The sequence below is a fragment of the Pseudoliparis swirei genome, chromosome 12, assembly GCF_029220125.1.
Source record: "Pseudoliparis swirei isolate HS2019 ecotype Mariana Trench chromosome 12, NWPU_hadal_v1, whole genome shotgun sequence".
Classification (NCBI taxonomy): domain Eukaryota; kingdom Metazoa; phylum Chordata; class Actinopteri; order Perciformes; family Liparidae; genus Pseudoliparis; species Pseudoliparis swirei.
In genome coordinates, this window is record NC_079399.1 from 1,093,073 (window position 1) to 1,119,310 (window position 26,238).

The following is a 26,238-nucleotide window of genomic DNA, read 5'->3' on the forward strand; positions in this document are numbered from 1 at the left end:
TATCTGTGTGTATCTCTGTGTGTGTATCTCTGTGTGTGTATCTGTGTGTTTGTATCTGTGTGTGTATCTGTGTGTGTGTATCTGTGTGTTTGTATCTATGTGTGTATCTGTGTGTGTGTATCTGTGTGTGTATCTCTGTGTGTGTATCTCTGTGTGTGTATACCTGTGTGTGTATATCTGTGTGTGTGTATATCTGGGTGTGTATCTGTGAGTGTATATCTGTGTGTGTGTGTATCTGAGTGTGTGTATATCTGTGTGTGTGTATCTCTGTATGTGTATCTGTGTGTGTGTATCTCTGTGTGTGTGTATCTGTGTGTTTGTATCTGTGTGTATCTGTGTGTGTATATCTGTGTGTATCTCTGTGTGTGTATCTCTGTGTGTATCTGTGTGTGTATCTCTGTGTATTCTGTGTGTGTGTATCTGTATTTGTATCTGTGTGTGTATCTCTGTGTGTGTATCTGTGTGTGTATCTGTGTGTGTGTATCTGTGTGTGTGTATCTGTGTGTGTATATCTGTGTGTATCTCTGTGTGTGTATCTCTGTGTGTATCTGTGTGTTTGTATCTATGTGTGTGTATCTAGCATGTGTATCTGTGTGTGTGTATATCTGTGTGTATATCTGTGTGTATATCTGTGTGTGTATCTCTGTGTGTGTGTATCTGTGTGTTTGTATCTATGTGTGTATCTGTTTGTGTGTATCTGTGTGTGTATCTCTGTGTGTGTATCTGTGTGTTTGTATCTGTGTGTGTATCTGTGTGTGTGTATCTGTGTGTGTATATCTGTGTGTATCTCTGTGTGTGTATCTCTGTGTGTGTATCTGTGTGTGTATCTCTGTGTGTGTATCTCTGTGTGTGTGTATCTGTGTGTTTGTATCTGTGTGTGTATCTGTGTGTGTGTGTATGTGTGTGTATCTGTGTGTATCTGTGTGTGTATATCTGTGTGTATCTCTGTGTGTGTATCTCTGTGTGTGTGTATCTGTGTGTGTGTATCTATTCTGTTCGGAGGAAGCGCTGTGCCAACGGCTGCTTGTTTCAGTAGTGGCGTTTTGCTTTTATTTTATTGTCTTTTTTTTGCACTTTTCCTCTCTTTTTCTTCTTCTTTTCTTTCACGTTTGTCTTAGTTACGGTCGGACACTGGACCATAACTACTTTTTTCGATACTTCTACTGTGGCTTTTGTTCACTTTGTCGTGAGTATCGGTGAGCATAACATAACAATGACGGGGACCGTCGTCTCACTCAGCGATGCTCAGTTGATCGCGCGTGCAGGCAGCTTCTGCCTGGAGAAAGACCTGTGATCCCGCTGGAGCTACGGAGAAGGGCTCGCGGCTGCAGAGCGGTGTCAAGCGGAGGGCTAAAACGAGGAGATACAAACCTCGGTACCGTCGATCATAACGGGAACGTGAGGTCTTTGGCGAATAAGACGGATGAGCTCGGCGCGCTGGTAATGACCGAGAGGTCTTCCGTGAGAGCAGCCTCTTGTGCTTCACTGAGACGTGGCTACACGCGGACTATCCGGATCACAGCCGCCTGCTGCCCGGCTTCAGGACTGTTCGGCTGACAGACGCCACACAGAGCGGTAAGAAGAGGGGGCGGATCGCTGTTTATGTGAATGAACGGTGGTGCCATCGGACCAATGTGTGCGTGAAGGAGCGCTTCTGTAGCGAACATTGAACTGCTGGCCGTGGTGATGGGCCCGTACTAGTTGGCGAGAGTGTCCACGTCCGCCATTGTGGTTGTCGTATGCGTGCCGCCATCAGCTGGCGCTGAGGAAGCTGTGACACCATCCACTCCACTGTGTCTGCTCTGCTGAATCATCAGCCTGGAGCATTCATGGCTATCACTGGTGACTTTAACCACACCACATTGGAAAAAGCTCTGCCAACCTTCCATCAATACATAGACTGCCCAACTAGGAACAATAAAACTCTGGACTTGCTGTATGCTAATACTAGGGCGCATACAGCGCCACTGCCCTTCCCCCTCGGCAGGTCTGATCATGACCTGGTCCGGCTGACACCAGGTATGTTCCTCTGGTGAAGAGGCTGCGGTGACCACCAGGACTGTGAGGAGGTGGTCTATGGAAGGCTAACGACGCTCTACAGGACTGCTTGAGTCAACGGACTGGATGTGCTGTGTGGACCGCACGGGAGGACATCAACAGTATGACCGACTGCATCACGGAATACATCAAGTTCTGTGAACACACCACCATCCCATCACGGACTGTGCGCTGCTTCCCAACAACAAGCCCTGGATCACCAGGGACCTGGGCGCTTAACATGAAGAAAGCTGCTTTCAGGTCTGGAGACAGGGATGAGCTGAGGAAAGCCAGCGCAACCTGAAGGTGAAGCTCAGGGAGGCAAGGACTCCTACAGGAGGAAGCTGGAGGCCAAACTCCAGCTGAACAACACAAGGAGGTGTGGTCTGGCATGAAGCAGATAACTGGCTTCAAGGTGGAGGGAGACAGCCAGGCTCCTGGAGAGGGCCAACGAGCTGAACTGTTTTTCAATAGGTTCAGTTCACAGCCCTCCCCGTCTCCTCCACACATCACACCTCCCAAACACCTCCTCCCCTCTGTCCCCCTGCTGAGCTGCACATCCACCGAGCCCTCAATAACAATGGGCTCCTCCACCTCCCCTCTCTCTGTGACGACTGACCAGGTGAGAAGACAGCTGGAGAAACTACACCAGCGCAGAGCTGAAGGTCCTGATGGCATCAGCCCCAGGGTCCTAAAGACCTGCGCCACCCAGCTGTCTGGTGTCCTGCAGCGCCTCTTCAACCTCAGCCTGAGGCTGGGGAAGTCCCGGTGCTGTGGAAGACGTGCGTGCCTGGTCCCTGTCCCAAAGAAGTCAGCACCATCTGGCCTCAACGACTACGACGGTCGCCTCACCTCCCATGTGATGAAGGTGCTGGAGGCTGGTCTTAGCCCACCGCCGCAGGTGAAATCATCGTTGGACCCTCTGCAATTTGCTTACCAGCCTCATGTGGGAGTGGGCGACGCCATCATCTACCTGCTGCAACGAGCTCAGTCGCACCTGGATGGAACCGATGTCTCTGTGAGAGTCACTTTCTTTGACTTCCAGTGCATTTAACACCATCCAGCCACTGCTGCTGAGTGAGAAGCTGCGGGTGGCGGTGTGGACGCGTCCACCATCTCCTGGATCACTGACTACCTCACAGGCAGACCACAGTTTGTCAGAATGGGCCGTGCTGTCTGGAACGGTGGTCAGTGATGTTGGAGCCCCACAGGCAACTGTTCTGTCTCCCTTCCTCTTCACCCTGTACACCAGTGACTTCCAGTACAACACGATGTCATGCCATCTGCAGAAGTACTCTGATGATTCTGCAGTGGTCGGGTGTATTAGGGATGGACGGGAGGAGGAGTACAGGGCAGTGGTGAGTGACTTTGTAAAGTGGGCCGATGAGAACCACCTGCGGCTGAACGTGGCCAAGACCAGAGAGATGGTGGTGGACTTCAGGAGGAAGGCGACAGCTCTACACCTCTGAGTGTCCTGGGAGTGGACGTGGACATGGTGGAGGAGTACAAGTACCTGGGCGTCTCCATCGACAGCCGACTGAACTGGAAGGCCAACATCAACGCTGTGTACAAGAAGGGATGAGCTGCTCTTTTCCTGAGAAAGCTTCGATCCTTCAACGTGTGCAGCAAGATGCTGGAGTTATTCTACCAGTCGGTTGTCGCCAGTGTGCTGCACTTTGCCATTGTCTGCTGGGGAGCAGCATCGAGCCGGTGACACCAGCCGTCTTAACAAACTGGTTAGGAAGGCTGGCTCCATCATCGGCTGCCAGCTGGAGCACCTGGAACAGGTGGTGGAGAGGAGGTCGTTGAAGAAACTGGTGTCCATATTGGACAACCCGACCACCCTCTCCACCACCTCCTGGACAGAGGAGTACTTTCTCCAGACGTCTCCTCACGCTCCGCTGCCACAGAGGAGGAGATACAGGAGAACATTCCTGCCGACGGCTATGAGGCTCTACAACAGTTCACCTCTTGCCAGATCACCCTAACCCTTCTTATATTTTGTGTTTTGTTTTTTTATTCTTGTGTGTTGCTGCTACTGACTCGACAAATTTCCCCTTGGGGATTAATAAAGTATATATCTATCTATATATCTATCTATCTATCTATCTATGTGTGTGTATATCTGTGTGTGTGTGTATCTGTGTGTGTATCTCTGTGTGTGTATCTGTGTGTATCTCTGTGTGTGTGTAACTGTGTGTGTATATCTGTGTGTGTATATCTGTGTGTATCTCTGTGTGTGTATCTGTGTGTGTATATCTGTGTGTGTATCTGTGTGTGTATCTGTGTGTGTGTATCTGTGTGTGTATATCTGTGTGTATCTGTGTGTGTGTATCTGTGTGTGTATATCTGTGTGTGTATCTGTGTGTGTGTAACTGTGTGTGTATATCTGTGTGTATCTCAGTGTGTGTATCTGTGTGTGTGTATCTGTGTGTATCTGTGTGTGTATCTCAGTGTGTGTGTGTATCTGTGTGTGTATCTCTGTGTGTGTATCTGTGTGTATATCTGTGTGTGTGTGTATCTGTGTGTGTATCTCTGTGTGTGTGTATCTGTGTGTTTGTATCTGTGTGTTTGTATCTATGTGTGTATTAAATTAAATTAAATTAAATATACACTTTTATTAATCCCCAAGGGGAAATTAGTTCTCTGCATTTGACCCATCCTTAGTTATTAAGGAGCAGTGGGCTGCAGTGAAGCGCCTGGAAGCAAGTTGAGGGACGGCCCTCTTACCTCACTGAGCTAAAGCCGCCCGTATCTGTGTGTGTGTATCTGTGTGTGTATCTCTGTGTGTATATCTGTGTGTGTGTATCTGTGTGTGTATATCTGTGTGTATCTCTGTGTGTGTATCTGTGTGTGTGTGTCCTCACTCTGTCCCCAGGCAGCAGTATCTCTCACACTCCCCGTCCTGTGTGCGTGTGCATGAGCAGCGTCTGATCTCCCGCTTCAGTCTCAGGGAACCGAACCCGAAAGGAAGCACGCGGCTGGAGGAGCAACGTCAACAACAACACGTCAACAACACAAGTCAACACACGTCAACAACACAAGTCAACAACATGTCAACAACACAAGTCAACAACACGTCAACAACACAAGTCAACAACATGTCAACAACACAAGTTAACAACACAAGTCAACAACACATCAACAACACAAGTCAACAACATGTCAACAACACAAGTCAACAACACAAGTCAACAGCGTCAACAACATGTCAACAACACAAGTCAACAGCACATCAACAACACAAGTCAATAACACGTCAACAACACAAGTCAACAACACCTCAACACACATCAACAACACAAGTCAACAACATGTCAACAACACAAGTCAACAACACAAGTCAACAACATGTCAACAACATGTCAACAACACACGACAACAACACAAGTCAACAACATGTCAACAACACAAGTCAACAACACAAGTCAACAACATGTCAACAACATGTCAACAACAAGTCAACACACATCAAAAACACAAGTCAACAACACAAGTCAACAACATGTCAAAAACACACGTCAACAACACAAGTCAACAACATGTCAACAACACAAGTCAACAACATGTCAACAACACAAGTCAACAACACAAGTCAACAACACAAGTCAACAACATGTCAAAAACACACGTCAACAACACAAGTCAACAACACAAGTCAACAACATGTCAACAACACAAGTCAACAACACAAGTCAACAACATGTCAACAACACACGTCAACAACACAAGTCAACAACATGTCAACAACACAAGTCAACAACACAAGTCAACAACATGTCAACAACATGTCAACATGTCAACAACACAAGTCAACAACATGTCAACAACACAAGTCAACAACATGTCAACAACACAAGTCAACAACACAAGTCAACAACATGTCAACAACACAAGTCAACAACATGTCAACAACACAAGTCAACAACATGTCAACAACACAAGTCAACAACACGTCAGCAACATTGAGGACTGATGAATCATCATCTCCATCAGCCACATCCTGTGATTATTGTCTGAGACATGCTACACAATCTGTGGAGCAGCACCACGGTCTGGGGTCTGGGGGTCTGGGGTCTGGGGGTCTGGGGTCTGGGGGTCTGGGGGTCTGGCGTCTGGGGGTTTGAGTCTGAGGGACCAGAATGAGACCTCTGGTTTACTGCGTGAGGCTAAATGTAGTCGGCCTGCCCTGAAGGTCTGGTGGTTGGAGCTGCTGTTTAAAGCTCTTTATGAGGGAGCTATGTTTAGACCCAGCAGAGGGGACAAGGACCGGGTCCAGGACCGGGACCAGGACCGGGTCCAGCTCTTCAGGGGACACCTCTTTCATGTCAGTCCTCTGAAGTGAACTCAGTGAGTCGTCAGCACAGCGAGCGCCTGGGGCCCCATGACCCCACCGGGGGCGGGGGGGGGGGGTCTCTACACTCTGGGGTCTTGAGGTTGAAGCTCTGAGGAAACAGCGTCTCTGAACATGGAGGTTGTTTTTATTTGTTATTATTTGTTCCTACACAACAAAGACAACAAGTCCACATCCACAAGTCATACACTGAATAAAACATTATAAAACAAACAAAATAAATCAGCTTCATCTTAGAATTAATTTGTAAAATAACAGAAAGCTACTTTTTTTAAATTTCTGGTTGTTTTTGTGTTAAATGTGAAGAACAGACTATGTCCTTCAGTTGGGGGTTGGCGGTTCAACCCCGCCCCAGTCCACGTGTCCTTGAGCAGCACATTAACCCTGAAGCTGAAGCTGCTCTACAGTGTGTGACCGTCACGTGATGGACGTTTCTCTGGATGAAAGAGCCGGCTAAAGTACAAGTAAAGGAGAAGAAGAGGAGAAGAGGAGGAGAAGAAGAAGAAGAAGAAGAAGAGGAGGAGGAGAAGGAGAAGAGGAGGAGGAGAAGGAGAAGAAGGAGAAGAGGAGGAGGAGGAGAAGGAGAAGAGGAGGAGGAGGAGAGGAGGAGGAGAAGTGATTCCTCCACATTGTTCCTCTCATTCAAAACGGCAGAAATTAGCTTCACATGAAAGACGACAGTTTGACCTCCGACCCCCATTAACACTGATAATAGTTTACAATCAAACCATCTGGCACACACACACACACACACACACACACACACACACACACACACACACACACACACACACACACACAATCTCCCCCATGGCTCCATCAACCATCAATCAGCACACAGACAGGAATATAAATGAACTGCTTTATCTCCACTGAACAGACACACACACACACACAGACACACACACACACACAGACACACACACACACACACACACACACACACACAGACACACACACAGACACACACACACACACACACACCTACATACACACACCCACTAGACTCATATTTCCGGTTTCAGTTGCTTTGTCTTCTATTTTACAGTATTTTACGTTTATATATATATATACATATATTACAGTATTTCACGTATATATATATATTTATATATTTATATATATTTATAATATATATAAAGTTCTTTATTTTCTGTAAAAACAAATGTCATGCATTCTGGATTCATTACAAATCAACTGAAATATTGCAAGCCTTTTATTCTTTTAATATTTAATAATTTTTTAATTGCATTACAGAAAATAAAGAACTTTATCACAATATTCTAATTTTCTGAGACAGTCCTGTATATGTATATTTTAAATGTAAACATATATTGATAACTATAAACTTTGATGTATAAACATATATAACTATATGTATAAATACAGGCTTGGTTCTTTACCTTCTGACTGTTCACCAGTTAATTATTTATTATATTCACCATTAAACTGATTTACTGTAATTTTCTTATCACAATAACAAAGTTAATTGTTTTGAACCCATCGGCAGTTTTTATATTTCTCTTTTTTTTTAAACTCCGTTTTCATTATCAATCAATCATTATGTCAACCGTGTGATTGGCTGACCACAGACACACACACAGACACACACACACAGACACACACACACACACACACACACACACCCCTGCTGCTCAAACCGCGGCCTGCGGCCCGCTCTGGGCCTCAACACCAAACATCTTTGGTCTCTGGAGTTTAAAATGGAAACGTAAAGGAAGTGAAACAGATTCAGCAAAGAGATGACATCATTCAACACAATCTAATGTAATAATATAGAGAGGACCATATTCCAACTGTACGGGGTATTATTATTATTATTCCACATTTTATTTATCCCCATTGGGCGCATTGTTGAGCTGGATCTGAGGACTGAGTCTCATACAACTACAACTAACTTTAATAAACCCCAAAACTCTCCAAACCCAGGAGGCGGGTCCGGTGGGGGAACCGGTCCTCTGACGTCACAGATGAGGCAATGAAAGTTGCTCTCTAGCGCCCCCTCAAAGTTTGACCGGCGACGCCCCTCACCCAGAATGTCCGATTGACTTGACATGTCTCACCCATGTCCACGTTGACCTGTGCTACAAAAAAGCCTCTCAGACCCTTAAGCTCCGCCTACTTAGATTTTCGGCCATTTTGAATTTGGTGAAAAACACATAATTGGCCAGTTCTCCTCCACGCTGCGTCCGGTTCACACCAAACTCAATGTAGATGATGAGTGAAGCTACTTCAGCTACTCTATAGCAGAGATGTTTTGATATCTTATTGTGCTAAGAGTATACGGCCCAATGAACCTCTAAGGGGCGTGTCTTATTTTTAAATGTTCACAACTTCTACACAATTGGGACTAATCACACCAAACTTTCAGTATATGTCCACATTGCATCCTGGAAGCTGCTAAACTGATTTTGTGTGATTTGAACAATAGAGGGCGCGACAATGATTTGACAAATGTGGGCATTTTGGGGCCTTTTTTGCTTGAATTTGTCATTTTTTGCCGGCATATATTTATGGATTTATCCCACAAAACTTTTCTGAATGTCCTTCAGTCTTGAGGACGATCTGAAAGCCTTACAGATGAACGCGGAGGTGAATGGTGACTTGACTTGTCGTTATGTGTCCCCCAATAAAGGCCCGCTTTCTGTAATTTGTTATTGTTGAGTATTGTCGAAGTGCCACCTACTGGCGAAAAAAACCCAGGGTTACTTGACAATCGGTGAATCGTCCGACCGGTCGACGTCGCCCGCTCATCGCTGCTCGCAGCTTTAATATTTTTATGACCGATAAATGAAGAGAAGACGTTGATGCTACATTTGTGAAGGCGAAATCATTTCCTCAACATGTCGGTTAACGCAACTAGCAAGATTGTTGTTTTGTTCATGGCTGAAGGAAAGATGAGTTTCTCTCAATTATTTCAGCGACATTAACATTAACCAATTGGTAGGTTTGCCAACTAGTTAGCCAACTAGTTAGCTAACTAGTTAACCCATTTATATAACCAGCTAGTTAGCTGACTATTTAAACCATATCCAGCTATTTGACTAACTAGTTAATCCATCTCCTTATCCAGCGAGTTATCTGACAAGTTAAAACGTTTCCAACTATTTAATTTACTAGTTAATCCTGCTTTATAGTGCTTTATAATACTTTATAGTGCTTTATAATACTTTATAATGCTTTATAATACTTTATACTGCTTTACAATTCTTTATAATGCTTAATAATACTTTATACTGCTTTACAATTCTTTATAATGCTTTATAATGTGTATATATAGATACATATATATATATACACATATATATATATATATATGTATATATATACATATATATGTATATATATTATATATATACATATATATATATATATATATACATATATGTATATATATACCAGAGAGGACTAGTCTCAGATATTTAATCTATATATATATATATATATATTTACATATATACACCTCAAATAAATGTATCTAAATAGAATACAAAATACTGTTGTCAGAAAATGTATTTTAAATATGGTAAATAGTTTTTGTATATAATAGTACCTGCTCGTGGATCTTTGGCTGTTACATTACAACCTCCGTGTAACGCCCTCTGCCCACCAACAGGGGGAGACACACGCGCAGCAGAGAGCCACATCAAACAGTTCTGAGGGGAAAGACTTTGACCACGCAGGCCGCTGTTCATGTCCCTGGGGGGTAGTGGTACTTTTATTGTAACAGTGTATTAGTACACTGTAGTGTTAGTACTTTAGTACCTGTAGACATGAATCACTGTACGCTCGTCTGAAAACAACAACACTGATACTTTCAGGCCTTCGTGGTGGACAGACGGGTATCTCAGGTCTGGTTGAGTGTGTGTCGGCTCCTTGTTTCCCAGAATGCAGCTGTGCTCCTCCTCCTCTTCGTCGCAGCGTGTTGGACTCTGACGAAGAGCAAACGTGTGACGAGTTTATGAAAGCAACACCAGGCGAGAACAGGAAGTTCACAGGAACGGCTTCCTGTTAAACAATAAAAGCTCAGACAACAGTTTATTGAAGAGGAAGAACACCAAAGCCACAGCGGTGTGTGTGTATCTGTGTGTGTGTATCTGTGTGTGTGTATCTCTGTGTGTATCGGTGTGCGTGTGTGTATCTGTGTGTGTGTGTATGTATCTGTGTGTGTGTATCTCTGTGTGTATCGGTGTGTGTGTGTGTATCTGTGTGTGTGTGTATGTATCTGTGTGTGTATCTGTGTGTGTGTGTATCTCTGTGTGTATCTGTGTGTGTGTATCTCTGTGTGTATCGGTGTGTGTGTGTATCTGTGTGTGTGTATGTATCTGTGTGTGTATCTGTGTGTGTGTGTATCTCTGTGTGTATCTGTGTGTGTGTGTGTGTGTATCGGTGTGTGTGTGTGTATCTGTGTGTGTGTATCTATGTGTATATCTGTGTGTGTGTATCTCTGTGTGTATCTGTGTGTGTATCTGTGTGTGTGTATCGGTGTGTGTGTGTGTATCTGTGTGTGTGTATGTATCTGTGTGTGTATATGTGTGTGTGTGTATCTCTGTGTGTGTGTTTATCTGTGTGTGTGTGTATCTGTGTGTGTGTATCTGTGTGTGTGTGTGTGTGTATCTGTGTGTGTGTGTATCTGTGTGTGTATCTGTGTGTGTGTGTATCTGTGTGTGTATCTGTGTGTGTGTGTATCTGTGTGTTTGTGTGTCTGTCTGTGTGTGTGTATCTGTGTGTGTGTATCTCTGTGTGTGTGTGTATCTCTGTATGTATCTGTGTGTGTATGTGTATCTGTGTGTGTGTATCTGTGTGTGTCTGTGTGTGTGTATGTCTGTATGTATCTGTGTGTGTGTATCTGTGTGTGAGTGTATGTATGTGTGCATCTCTGTGTGTGTATCTGTGTGTGTGTGTGTGTGTGTATCTGTGTGTGTATATGTGTGTGCGTGTGTCTGTGTGTGTGTGTATCTGTGTGTCTGTGTGTGTATCTGTGTGTATCTGTGTGTGTGTGTGTATCTGTGTGTGTGTGTATCTGTGTGTGTATCTGTGTGTGTGTATCTATGTATCTGTGTGTGTGTATCTGTGTGTGTATCTGTGTGTATCTCTGTGTATATATCTGTGTGTGTGTATATGTGTGTGTATCTGTGTGTGTGTCTCTGTGTGTGTGTATCTATGTGTGTGTTTATCTGTGTATGTATCTGTGTGTGTATCTGTGTGTGTGTGTGTGTATCTCTGTGTGTATCTGTGTGTGTATCTGTGTGTGTGTCTCTGTGTGTGTGTATCTCTGTGTATCTGTGTGTGTATCTCTGTGTGTGTATCTGTGTGTGTGTATCTGTGTGTGTGTATCTCTGTGTGTGTGTATCTGTGTGTGTGTATCTCTGTGTGTGTGTGTATCTGTGTGTGTGTATCTGTGTGTGTGTATCTGTGTGTGTATCTGTGTGTCTCTGTGTGTGTATGTTTGTGTGTATCTGTGTGTGTGTGTCTCTGTGTGTGTATGTTTGTGTGTATCTGTGTGTGTGTATGTGTGTGTGTATCTGTGTGTGTGTGCCTCTGTGTGTGTGTGTGTATCTGTGTGTGTGTATCTGTGTATCTGTGTGTATCTGTGTGTGTGTGTATCTCTGTGTGTGTGTGTTTATCGTGTGTGTGTATCTGTGTGTGTGTGTGTTTATCTGTGTGTGTGTATCTGTGTGTGTGTATCTGTGTGTGTGTATCTGTGTGTGTATCTGTGTGTGTGTATCTCTGTGTGTGTATCTGTGTGTGTGTATCTGTGTGTGTTTCTTTGTGTGTGTGTTTATCTGTGTGTGTATCTCTGTGTGTGTGTATCTGTGTGTGTATCTTTAGTGTGTGTGTATCTCTATGTGTGTCTCTATTGTGTGTGTTTATCTGTGTGTGTATCTTTAGGTAATGTATCTGTGTGTGTATCTCTAGTGTGTCTCTGTGTGTGTGTATCTCTGTGTGTGTGTATCTTTAGTGTGTATCTGTGTGTGTGTATATATAGTGTATCTGTGTGTGTCTCTAGTGTGTGTATCTTTAGTGTGACTCTGTGAGAGTGTATCTCGAGTGTCTCTGTGTGTGTGTATCTGTGTGTGTATCTCTGTGTGTGTGTATCTCTCTAGTGTGTGTATCATGTGTGTGTATCTGTGTGTGTATATCTAGTCTTTAGTGTGTGTATCTCTGTGTGTATCCTCTAGTGTATCTCTGTGTGTGTATGTATCTGTAGTGTATCTAATAAGCATGTATCTGTGGTGTATCTCTGTGTGTGTATCTGTGTAGTGTGTATCTGTGTGTGTGTATCTCTAGTGTGTGTGTCTAGTGTGTCTCTGTGTGTATCCTCAGGTATCTCTGTGTATCTGTGTGTATCTCTAGTGTGTGTATCTGTAGTGTGTATCTGTGTGTGTATCTTTCTGTGTGTATCTGTGTGTGTGTATCTCTAGTGTAATACTCTGTGTATCTTTAGTGTGTGTGTATCTTTAGTGTGTGTGTATCTTTAGTGTGTGTGTATCTTTAGTGTGTGTGTATCTTTAGTGTGTATCTGTGTGTATGTATTACTGGTGTATGTGTGTATCTCTGTGTGTGTATCTGTGTGTGTGTGCTTATCTAGTGTGTGTATACTGTGTTATTATTATTATCTCTGGTAATATTGTGTGTGTATCTGTGTGTGTGTATCTTTAGTAATGTGTGTATCTGTGTGTATGTGTATCTCTGTGTGTGTTGCTCTAATAGTGTGTCTCTGTGTGTGTATCTTGTAGTGTGTATCTCTTAGTGTGTGTATCTATGTGTATTGTATCTCTAGTGTGTATCTGTGTGTGTGTATCTGTGTGTGTATCTGTAGTGTGTATCTGTGTGTGTATCTTTAGTGTGTGTATATCTTTAGTGTGTCAGTGTGTATCTGTGTGTGTGTATTCTCTGTAGTGTAATATATCTTTAGTGTGTATCTGTGTATCTCTAGTGTGTATCTCTGTGTGTGTATCTCTGTGTGTGTGTATCTCTGTGTGTATCTGTGTGTGTGTATTCTCTGTGTGTGTGTATCTCTGTAGTACTCTGTGTGTATATCTTGGTGTGTCTATTGTGTATCTCTCTGTAGTGTGTATCTGTGTGTGTATGTTATCTCTGTGTGTGTATTTATCTTTGGTGTGCTGTATCTGTGTGTGTGTCTTTGTGTGTGTATCTTTGGTGTGTGTGTATCTGTGGTGTTATTATCTTTAGTGTGTGTGTATCTTTTAGTGTGTATCTCTGTGTGTGTGTATCTGTGTGTGTGTGTGTATCTGTGTGTGTATCTGTGTGTCTAGTGTATCTCTGTGTGTGTATATCTGTAGTATGTGTGTATCTGTCTGTGTGTGTATCTGTGTGTGTATATCTTTAGTGTGTGTGTATCACTTTGGTGTGTGTGTATCTCTGTGTGTGTATCTGTGTGTGTGTATCTCATGTGTGTATCTCTGTGTAGTATATCTCATGTGTGTGTCTGTGTGTGTGTATCTCTAGTGTGTAGCATATCTCTGTGTGTGTATCTTTGGTGTATCACAATATTAACTCTGGTGTGTATCTGTGTGTGTGTATCTGTGATGTGTGTGTCTCTGTGTGTGTATCTCTATGTGTGTGTGTATCTCTAGTGTATCTGTGTGTGTATCTTTAGTCATGTCTGTGTGCTGTGTATCTCTGTGTGTGTATCTTTAGTGTGTGCCTGTGTGTGTATCTCTGTGTGTATCTGTGTGTGTGTATCATGTGTGTGTATGTGTGTGTATCTTTGGTGTGTGTGTATCTTTAGTGTGTATCATGTGTGTATGTGTGTGTATCTGTGTGTGTATATCTGTGTATCTCTGTGTGTGTATCATGTGTGTATCTGTGTTGTATCTGTGTGTGTATCTGTGTGTAATATCTGTGTGTTTGTATCTATGTGTGTATCTATGTGTTTGTGTATCTGTGTGTGTCTATGTGTGTGTGTATCTATGTGTATATGTGTGTGTATCTATGTGTGTGTGTATCCATGTGTGTATCTATGTGTGTATCTATGTGTGTGTATCTCTGTGTGTATATCTGTGTGTGTATATCTGTGTGTGTGTATCTCTGTATGTGTATCTGTGTGTGTGTATCTCTGTGTGTGTGTATCTGTGTGTTTGTATCTGTGTGTGTATCTGTGTGTGTATATCTGTGTGTATCTGTGTATCTCTGTGTGTGTATCTGTATATCTCTGTGTGTGTATCTCTGTGTGTATCTGTGTGTTTGTATCTGTGTGTATCTGTGTGTGTATCTGTGTATCTGTGTGTGTATCTGTGTGTGTATATCTGTGTATATCTCTGTGTGTGTATCTCTGTGTGTGTGTATCTGTGTGTTTGTATCTATGTGTGTGTATATCTGTGTGTGTGTATCTCTGTGTGTGTGTATCTGTGTGTGTATATCTGTGTGTGTATCTCTGTGTGTGTATCTCTGTGTGTGTGTATCTGTGTGTTTGTATCTATGTGTGTATCTGTATGTGTATCTGTGTGTATATCTGGGTGTGTATCTGTGAGTGTATATCTGTGTGTATCTGTGTGTGTGTATCTGTGTGTATCTATGTGTATCTGTGTATGTGTATCTCTGTATGTGTATCTGTGTGTGTGTATCTGTGTGTGTGTATCTGTGTGTGTGTGTGTGTATCTGTGTGTGTGTGTATCTCTGTGTGTGTGTGTATCTGTGTGTGTGTATCTCTGTGTGTGTGTGTGTGTGTGTATCTCAGTGTGTGTAGGGGGGGGGGGGGTTGGGAGGGGGAGGGTGAAGAAAAAAGGATTAAGGGGGAGAGATTTAGGAAGAGGTGTTTTAAAAATTAAGGGTTTTAAGTGAAAAAGAAAAGGAAGGTTAGCGACAGGAAGTCAGCCAGGTCACAGCAGTAGGAAAGGAGACAGGGAACACTTCTCTCCTTGTCCCCTAGTCTCCTAGCCAGGTGATGAGCTGCTCTGATTCAGGAGGCGCTGTCCCTTTAAGACCTCCACAGCCAGGGGCCACACCTCGGAGCTCTAAAGACACGCCTCGTCTGGTTAGTCGTGCGTGCTCCTGGTTCTGAAGGAGGTGAAGTGAAGGAGGTGAAGTGAAGTGAAGGAGGTGAAGTAAAGTGAAGGAGGTGAAGTGAAGGAGGGGAAGTGAAGTGAAGGAGCGGAAGTGAAGTGAAGGAGGTAAAGTGAAGTGAAGGAAAGTGAAGGAGGTGAAGTGAAGGAGGTGAAGTGAAGGAAAGTGAATGAGATGAAGTGAAGGAAAGTGAAGGAGGTGTAGTGAAGGAGGTGAAGGAAAGTGAAGGAAAGTGAAGGAGGTGAAGTGAAGGAGGTGAAGTGAAGTGAAGGAGGTGAAGTGAAGGAAAGTGAAGGAGGTGAAGGAAAGTGAAGGAGGTGAAGTGAAGGAGGTGAAGTGAAGGAGGTGAAGCGAAGGAGGTGAAGTGAAGGAGGTGAAGTGAAGGAGGTGAAGGAAGGGAAGGAAGTGAAGGAGGTGAAGTGAAGGAGGGAGTGAAGGAGGTGAAGTGAAGTGAAGGAGGTGAAGTGAAGGAGGTGAAGTGAAGGAGGTGAAGTGAAGGAGGTGAAGTGAAGGAGGGGAAGTGAAGGAGGGAAGTGAAGAGGAAGTGAAGGAGGTGGAAGTGAAGGAAAGTGAAGGAGGAAGTGAAGTGAAGGAGAAGTGAAGGAGGGGGAAGTGAAGGAAGTGAAGGACGTGAAGGAAGTGAAGTGAAGGACGTGAAGTGAAGAAGGTGAAGTGAAGGAGGTGAAGTGAAGGAGTGAAGGAAGGAAGTAAAGGAAGGAAGTGAAGGAGGAAGAGGGGAAGTGAAGGAGGAAGTGAAGAGGTGAAGTGAAGAAGTGAAGGAGTGAAGGAGGTGAAGTGAAGTGAAGGAGGGGAAGTGAAGGAGAAGTGAAGTGAAGTAAAGTGAAGGAGGTGAAGTGAAGGAGGTGAAGTGAAGGAGGGGAAGTGAAGGAAAGTGAAGGAGGTGAAGTGAAGGAAGTGAAGTGAATGAGGTGAAGTGAAGGAAAGTGAAGGAGGTGAAGTGAAGGAAGTGAAGTGAATGAGGTGAAGTGAAGGAAAGTGAAGGAGGTGAAGGAGGTGAAGTGAAGTGAAGGAAAGTGAAGGAGGTGAAGTGAAGGAGGTGAAGTGAAGGAGGTGAAGTGAAGGAGGTGAAGTGAAGGAGTGGAAGTGAAGTGAAGGAGGTGAAGTGAAGGAGGTAAAGTGAATGAGGTGAAGTGAAGGAAGGGAAGTGAAGGAGGTGAAGTGAAGGAGGTGAAGTGAAGAAAAGTGATGGAGGTGAAGTGAAGGAGGTGAAGTGAAGGAGGTGAAGTGAAGGAGGGGAAGTGAAGGAGTGGAAGTGAAGTGAAGGAGGGGAAGTTAAGTGAAGGAGGTGAAGTGAAGGAGGTAAAGTGAAGGAGGTGAAGTGAAGGAAGGGAAGTGAAGTGAAGGAAAGTGAAGAAGGTGAAGTGAAGGAGGTGAAGTGAGGAGGAAGTTAAGTGAAGGAGGTGAAGTGAAGGAAAGGTGAAGTGAAGGAGGGAAGTGAAGTGAAGGAGGAAGTGAAGGAGGTGAAGGAAGGAGGAAGTGAAGGGAGGAAGTGAAGGAAAGTGAAGGAGGTGAAGTGAAGGAAGTGAAGTGAAGGAAAGTGAAGGAGGTGAAGTGAAGGAGGTGAAGTGAAGGAGGTGAAGTGAAGTGAAGGAGGGGAAGTGAAGGAAGTGAAGTGAAGAAAAGTGAAGGAGGTGAAGTGAAGGAGGGGAAGTGAAGTGAAGTAGGGGAAGTGAAGGAGGTGAAGTGAAGGAGGGGAAGTGAAGGAGGGGAAGTGAAGGAGGTGAAGTGAAGGAGGGGAAGTGAAGGAGGTGAAGTGAAGTGAAGGAAAGTGAAGGAGGTGAAGTGAAGGAGGGGAAGTGAAGGAGGTGAAGTGAAGGAAAGTGAAGGAGGTGAAGTGAAGGAGGGGAAGTGAAGGAGGTGAAGTGAAGGAAAGTGAAGGAGGGGAAGTGAAGGAGGTGAAGTGAAGTGAAGGAAAGTGAAGGAGGTGAAGTGAAGGAGGGGAAGTGAAGGAGGGGAAGTGAAGGAGGTGAAGTGAAGGAAGTGAATGAGGTGAAGTGAAGTGAAGGAAAGTGAAGGAGGTGAAGGAGGTGTAGTGAAGGAGGTGAAGTGAAGGAGGTGAAGTGAAGTGAAGGAGGTGAAGTGAAGGAGATGAAGTGAAGGAGGGGAAGTGAAGGAAGTGAAGAACAGTGAAGGAGGGGAAGTGAAGGAAGTGAAGAACAGTGAAGGAGGTGAAGTGAAGGAGGTGAAGTGAAGGAGGGAAAGTGAAGGAGGTGAAGTGAAGGAGGTGAAGTGAAGGAGGGGAAGTGATTGAGGTGAAGTGAATGAGTTGAAGTGAAGTGAAGGAGGGGAAGTGAAGGAGGTGAATTGAAGGAGGGGAAGTGAAGGAGGGGAAGTGAAGTGAAGTAGGGGAAGTGAAGGAGGTGAAGTGAAGGAGGGGAAGTGAAGGAGGGGAAGTGAAGTGAAGGAAAGTGAAGGAGGTGAAGTCAAGGAGTTGAAGTGAAGTGAAGGAGGGGAAGTGAAGGAGGGGAAGTGAAGGAGGTGAAGTGAAGGAAAGGAAAGTGAAGGAGGTGAACTGAAGGAGGGGAAGTGAAGGAGGTGAAGTGAAGGAGGGGAAGTGAAGGAGGTGAAGTGAAGGAGGGGATGTGAGTGTCTGCACACCGTTCAGACTTCTCATCTCCAGATAATTAGAGACACAGAGCTGAAACAACAGCCTGTCAACCATCGCCCCGAGGGGGGGGGGGGGGCAATTACAGGGGGGAGAGATGAGGGGGGGGTCATACACATCATGACCACATGAGGCCATGAGCTGGACGTGGAGCTTTCAGATGCTCTGCAGCATTCATCATGTTGACCTTCATTCCACCAGCAGAAAGAACAACAGGGTCCAAGTCCTGGAGCCACAACAGCATCAACATCAACAACATCAACAACAACATCAACAATTCAATTCAATTCAATTCAGTTTATTTGTATAGCCCAATTTCACAAATTACAAATTTGTCTCGGAGTGCTTTACAATCTGTACACATAGACATCCCTGCCCCAAAACCTCACATCGGACCAGGAAAAACTCCCAAATAACCCTTCAGGGGGGAAAAAAGGGAAGAAACCTGGAGGAGAGCAACAGAGGAGGATCCCTCTCCAGGATGGACAGATGCAATAGATGTAATGTGTACAGAAGGACAGATTTAGAGTTAAAATACATTCAATGAATATGACAGAGTGTATGAATAGTTCATAGTAGGCATATTCCACGATGGAGACCTCCACGATCCATCAGGCAGATGGCGGTGGGGAGGAGGAGTGGGCGGAGTCTCAACAGTGGGCGGAGTCTCAACAGGACAGTGGCGTAGTCATGAGCAGGAATTCCACGACCCAGACGATCCATCAGGCAGATGGGATCTATGCCGTCTCATAGGGTCCGATGACCCCATGAGACGTGAAGTCAAAAGGACTCCGGGAGAAAGCAGAGTTAGTAAGGTGTGATTGAGAGATGAAAATTCATCCTTAAGGAGAGAAAAAGAGGAGATAGGTACTCAGTGCATCCTAAAATGTCCCCGGCAGCTATAAGCCTATAGCAGCATATCAAGGGGCTGGACCAGGTGAACCTGATTCAGCCCTAACTATAAGCTCTGTCAAAGAGGAAGGTCTTAAGTCTACTCTTAAACGAGGTGACTGTGTCTGCCTCCCGGACTGAAATTGGAAGCTGGTTCCATAAAAGAGGAGCTTGATAACTAAAGGCTCTGGCTCCCATTCTACTTTTTAAGACTCTAGGAACTACAAGTAGTCCCGCATTTAGTGAGCGTAGCTCTCTAGTGGGGCAATATGGTACTACAAGCTCCTTAAGCTATGATGGTGCATCACCAATCAAGACTTTGTAGGTTAAGAGAAGAATTTTAAAAGTGATTCTTGATTTTACTGGGAGCCAGTGCAGAGCAGCTAGTGCAGGAGTGATGTGATCTCTTTTCTTAGTTTTAGTGAGAACACGAGCTGCAGCATTCTGGATCAACTGGAGGAACCTAAGAGATTTATTAGAGCAGCCTGATAATAAGGAGTTGCAGTAATCCAGTCTCGAAGTAACGAACGCGTGAACCAATTTTTCTGCATCTTTTTGAGACAAGATGTGCCTGATTTTGAAATATTACGTAGATGAAAGAATGCAGTCCTTGAGATTTGCTTTACGTGGGAGTTAAAGGACAAGTCCGATCAAAGATAACGCCAAGATTCTTTACAGTGGTGTTGGATGCCAGGGCAATGCCATCTACAGAATCCACATCACCAGATAATTGATCTCTGAGGTGCTCAGGGCCGATTAAAATTACTTCGGTTTTGTCTGAGTTTAACATCAAGAAGTTGCAGGTCATCCATGTTTTATGTCTTTAAGACATGCTTGAATTTTACAGAGTTGGTTGCTCTCCTCTGGTTTTATCGATAAATATAGTTGAGTATCATCTGCATAACAATGAAAGTTTATGGAGTGTTTCCTGATAATATTGCCCAAAGGAAGCATGTATAAGGTAAATAAAATTGGTCCAAGCACAGAACCTTGTGGAACTCCGTGATTAACGTTGGTGGTTATCGGCGTCATCGTTTACAAATACAAATTGAGATCGATCTGATAAATAGGATTTAAACCAAATTAGTGCCGTGCCTGAAATGCCAATCGACTGCTCCAGTCTCTGTAACAGGATGTCATGGTCAATGGTGTCGAATGCAGCACTAAGGTCTAACAAGACCAGGACAGAGAGGAGTCCTTTATCTGCTGCCATTAAGAGGTCATTTGTAATTTTCACCAGTGCTGTCTCGGTGCTGTGGTGTTTTCTAAATCCTGATTGAAATTTCTCAAATAAACTATTATGATGTAGAAAGTCGCACAACTGATTTGCGACCACTTTCTCAAGGATCTTGGAGAGGAAGGGGAGGTTAGAGATCGGTCTGTAGTTAGCCAACACCTCTGGATCCAGAGTGGGCTTCTTCAGGAGAGGTTTAATAACAGCCACCTCAACAGCATCATCATCATCAACAACAACATCAACATCATCAACAACATCATCAACAACATCATCACTGTTGAGACTCTGCCCACTGTTGAGACTCCGCCCACTGTTGAGACTCCACCCACTCCTCCTCCCCACCGCCATCTGCCTGATGGATCGTGGAGGTCTCCATCGTGGAATATGCCTACTATGAACTATTCATACACTCTGTCACATTCATTGAATGTATTTAAACTCTAAATCTGTCCTTCTGGTCACATGACATCTATTGTTCTGTCCATCCTGGAGAGGGATCCTCCTCTGTTCTCTCCTCAAGGGTTCTGACCTTTTACCCTGAAGGGTTGTTTGGGATTTGTTCCTGATCCGATGTGAGGTCAAAGGTCAAAGGTCAGGGATGTCTATGTGTACAGATTGTAAAGCACTCCGAGACAAATTAGTAATTTGTGAAAATGGGCTATACAAATAAACTGAATTGAATTGAATTGAATCAACAACATAAACAACATCATCACCAACATCAACAACATCATCATCAACAACATCAATAACATCAACAACATCATCATCAACAACACCATCAACAACATCAATAACATCAACAACATCATCAACAACATCAACAACAGCATCAACAACAGCATCAACATCAGCATCAACATCATCAACAACAACATCATCAACAACAACATCAACAACAGCATCAACAACATCATCAACAACAGCATCAACAACAACAACATCAACAACAACATCAACAACAACATCAACTTCCCTCTGGCTCCTCCCTCTGGCTCCTCCCTCTGCCTCCTCCCTCTGGCTCTTCCCTCTGGCTCCTCCCTCTGGCTCTTCCCTCTGGCTCCTCCCTCTGGCTCCTCCCTCTGGCTCTTCCCTCTGGCTCCTCCCTCTGGCTCTTCCCTCTGGCTCTTCCCTCTGGCTCTTCCCTCTGGCTCCTCCTCTGGCTCCTCCTCTGGCCTCTCCTCTCTGGCTTCCCTCCTCCTCTTCCTCTGGCCCCTCCCTCTGGCTCCTCCCTCTGGCTCCCTCTGGCTCTCCCTCTGAGGAGTAGTAGTCCATGGATAACTGATAATAAGGGAAACAAATTAAGTACCATTTGCATAAAAGTAATTGGAATATTAAAGAGGCTTGGTTTATCAAAATTCACAAGAGAGGGTGTTAGAAGTGGGACAAATAAATGCGAATTTTTCTGGGATTAGCAAGGGGATCCGTGGACCAGGCCGGGAAGTATCGAATGCGGAATGTTAGTAATAAAACAGATCTAAGGTCACCCCAGTTCCATTAGACTACAACAACAGGAAAGCAACCAGGCATCCATCAGGCCGACGGGGAGAGTGGCTCATCTTAGGCGTTTACAACCGGTGACCCTCTGAACTGATCTCACTCAGGGGCCCCACTCGACACGAGATGCAAACATGGCAACTCTTGTGATATTCAAATGAAGACTGGTTTAATTATGTGTTCAGAGCCCGTAGCCCAACCATATGGGCCCAGAGGGGATGTTACTGCAGAGTGAATCAACACAAGCCTGGATTCATGTGTGTTAACCTGCCTGTAGATCAATGTTCTTTGATATGATAATGTAATCTATGTCTCCCATATGTTCGGTATCCTGACCCCCGGTTAGAGTGTGTTCTGTGTCACTGCCCACGGGAAGTCTCACCAGGTCTGAAAGACTCATAAAGAGGGGACCCTAAGTGCCTGAGAGATAAGAGGAGACACCCGGAGACAGGTCACCGAGGTGACTCAGCTCATCTACACCAGCTGAGACAACAGTCCTCCTCTTTGAGGGGGAGACAGAGAGTCTCTCCAGAACCTCTCAGGAAGAGAGGGGGGGGGGGGGGATGAACCCCCATCAGCACCCCGGGGGGGGGACGGAGGTCCGGTGAAAGGAGGAAGGGCCAGAGGGTATAAAGGTGACGAACAGGGAAAAGGAAGGGAGTTTTAGGAGAGCTTTTTGAAAGAGAGGTTTTTCATATGTTGTGGTTTGCGTCAGGCGTTCCTCCCTCTGGCCCCTGGTGTCTCTGGGGGCGGCGGCCCTCATGAAGCCTTCCTGCCTGGGTGCTCTGTTCACCTGCAGGAGCCACCACATCTAACAGTCTGAGGCCTCCGACTGGCCCCCAGACCCCAAGAACCCTAACCCCCAGACCCCCTTCGTGCCTGATCCTTGGAGCTTTTGGGGGAAACCCACGGGTAGCGGCGTGAGACTTGCTACAATATGTATATACATACAGTATATGTGTATATATATATATATACACATATATATATATGAATATATATACATACATATATATACACATATGTGTGTATATATATGTATATATACACATATGTGTATATATACATATATATCTGTATATACACATATGTGTGTTTGTGTGTGTGCATTAATTAGATTATTAATGCATTAATAATCTAGATTATTAATGCATTAATAATCTACATTATGCAATAAAAACTGATTCGACCTCGTGACCTTTAGATTCCCTTTAATGTTGAGATGTTGACGTGAACTTCAGAACAAACAACAATAAGATATATGAAACAAACAAACAGATCAATAACAACAATAAGCTGGAGAACCGAGGAGCAGATGAAGTGACATCATAACCAGACTCCTGTGGAGTCAGTCAACGTTGTCCTTGTTGTCATGACGACAGCGTAGGGACATGAACACACACACAGATACACACATAGAGATACACACACACAGATACACACAGAGATACACACACACACAGATACACACACAGAGATACACACACAGATACACAGATACACACACATATACACACACAGAGATACACACACACACACAGAGATACACACACAGATACACACACACAGATACACACACACACAGATACACACATAGAGATACACACACACAGATACACACACACACAGATACACACAGAGATACACACACAGATACACACAGATACACACATAGAGATACACACACACAGATACACACACACACAGATACACACAGACACAGATACACACATAGAGATACACACACACAGATACACACACACACACAGATACACACAGATACAAACACACAGAGACACACACACAGAGACACACAGATACACACCTAGAGATACACACACACACAGATACACACAGAGATACACACACACAGATACACACAGAGATACACACATAGAGATACACACACACAGAGATACACACACACACAGATACACACACACACAGAGATACACACAGATACACACACAGATACACACACACAGACACACACAGATACACACACACACAGATACACACACACACAGATACACACATACACACACACAGAGATACACACAGATACACACACAGATACACACACACAGATACACACACACAGATACACACACAGAGACACACACACAGATACACACACATACACACACATATACACACACAGATACACACAGAGATACACACACACAGAGATACACACACACAGAGACACACACACAGATACACACAGATACACACACACACATATACAGATACACACACAGATACACACACACACACACAGATACACACAGAGACACACACACAGATACAGAGATACACACACACAGATACACACACACAGATACACACACATATACACACAGAGATACACACACAGAGATACACACAGAGATACACACATAGAGATACACACACACAGACACACAGCGATACACACACAGAGAGATACACACACAGAGAGATACACACACAGGTACACACAGAGAGATACACACACACAGACACAGCGATACACACACAGAGATACACACACAGAGAGATACACACACAGATACACACACACAGGTACACACAGAGATACACACACACACAGGGACATGGATCTGGCTCCTGATGCACAAACTGTCTACACACACATCACAGTATGACCCCCCCCCCCCACACACACACATCACAGTATGACCCCCCCCCACACACACACACATCACAGTATGACCCCCACACACACACATCACAGTATGACCCCCACACACACATCACAGTATGACCACACACACATCACAGTATGACCCCCCCCACACACACACATCACAGTATGACCCCCCCCCACACACACACACATCACAGTATGACCCCCCCCACACACACACATCACAGTATGACCCCCCCCACACACATCACAGTATGACCCCCCCACACACACATCACAGTATGACCCCACACACACACATCACAGTATGACCCACACACACACATCACAGTATGACCCCCCCCCCCCACTGAAGAACTGTTCTCCATGTTCACGTCATAAATACAAACAGGGTTTCTGACCCACGGCTGCAGGGGCTCGAGAGGATGGAGACCATCATGGTGACACCTAGAACATATAGAACACCTAGAACATATACAACACCTAGAACATATAGAACATCTCCGAGAACATATAGAACACCTAGAACATAAAGAACACATAGAACATATAGAACACCTAGAACATAAAGAACATCTCCTAGAACATATAGAACACCTAGAACATATACAACACCTAGAACATAGAACATATAGAACACCTAGAACATATAGAACATCTCCTAGAACATATATAATATCTCCTAGAACATAAAGAACATCTCCTAGAACATATAGAACACCTAGAACATAAAGAACATCTCCTAGAACATATAGAACACCTAGAACATATAGAACACCTAGAACATATAGAACATCTCCTAGAACATATATAATATCTCCTAGAACATAAAGAACATCTCCTAGAACATATAGAACATCTCCTAGAACATATAGAACATCTCCTAGAACATATAGAATATCTCCTAGAACATATAGAACATCTCCTAGAACATATAGAATATCTCCTAGAACATATAGAACATCTTCTAGAACATATAGAACATCTCCTAGAACATATAGAACATCTCCTAGAACATATAGAACATCTCCTAGAACGTGGTCACGTGACCCGTGGGGGGAAAGTTACATTTACAGTCATTAAAGTTCCTCATAACTCTGAGTTCCTGTGGAGAGTTCTAGGAGGCCGGAGGACTAGAACCAGAAGGTTCTAGGAGGCCAGAGGACCAGAACCAGAAGGTTCTAGGAGGCCGGAGGACCAGAACCAGAAGGTTCTAGGAGGCCAGAGGACCAGAAGGTTCTCCAGGGCCGACATGGCGGGCGCTCCCAGGTTCCAGAGTTCTGCTTCAGGGAACCGTGAACCGCCACTGAAGCTGCCCGGAGGAAGAAGATGATGAAGATGAAGATGATGAAGAATCCAGAACCGTCTAGAACCCGGTGCTGTCGGACAGGACCACGTTCTTGTAGAAGTTGTCAGAGCGCGTAGAGCAGAAGCCTCTGGAGGAGGAGGAGGAGGAGGAGGAGGAGGAGGCGCACTGGTGGCTGCTGGTCTGGGGAGCAGAAAGAAGATATATGTATATATATATTTATATAGATATAAATATGTATATATATATATATGTATATATACATATTTATATATAAATATGTATATATACATATTTATATATATATGTATATATGTTTATATATATTTAAATATGTATATATATATATGTATATATACATATTTATATATATATATACATATTTATATATGTTTATATATATATATATTTAAATATGTATATATATATAATATGTATATATATAAATAAAATATATAAATATATGAATAAATATATATATAAATATATATAAACATATATATATATAATATGTATATACATATTTATATATATATGTATATATGTTTATATATATATTTAAATATGTATATATATATATGTATATATACAT

At 43.9% G+C, this 26,238-nt stretch overlaps 1 protein-coding gene across 1 annotated transcript in view; it reads right to left on the bottom strand.

The window, feature by feature from the left end:
- Positions 1-24,708: 24,708 nt before the first annotated feature.
- The window catches only part of adgrg6 (adhesion G protein-coupled receptor G6), a 33,979-nt gene continuing 32,449 nt past the window's right edge, over positions 24,709-26,238 (bottom strand). Inside the window, exon 19 of the mRNA XM_056428875.1 lies at positions 24,709-25,829. The gene's annotated coding sequence lies outside the window, so the exon portion shown is untranslated. The remainder of the gene's footprint in view (positions 25,830-26,238) is intronic.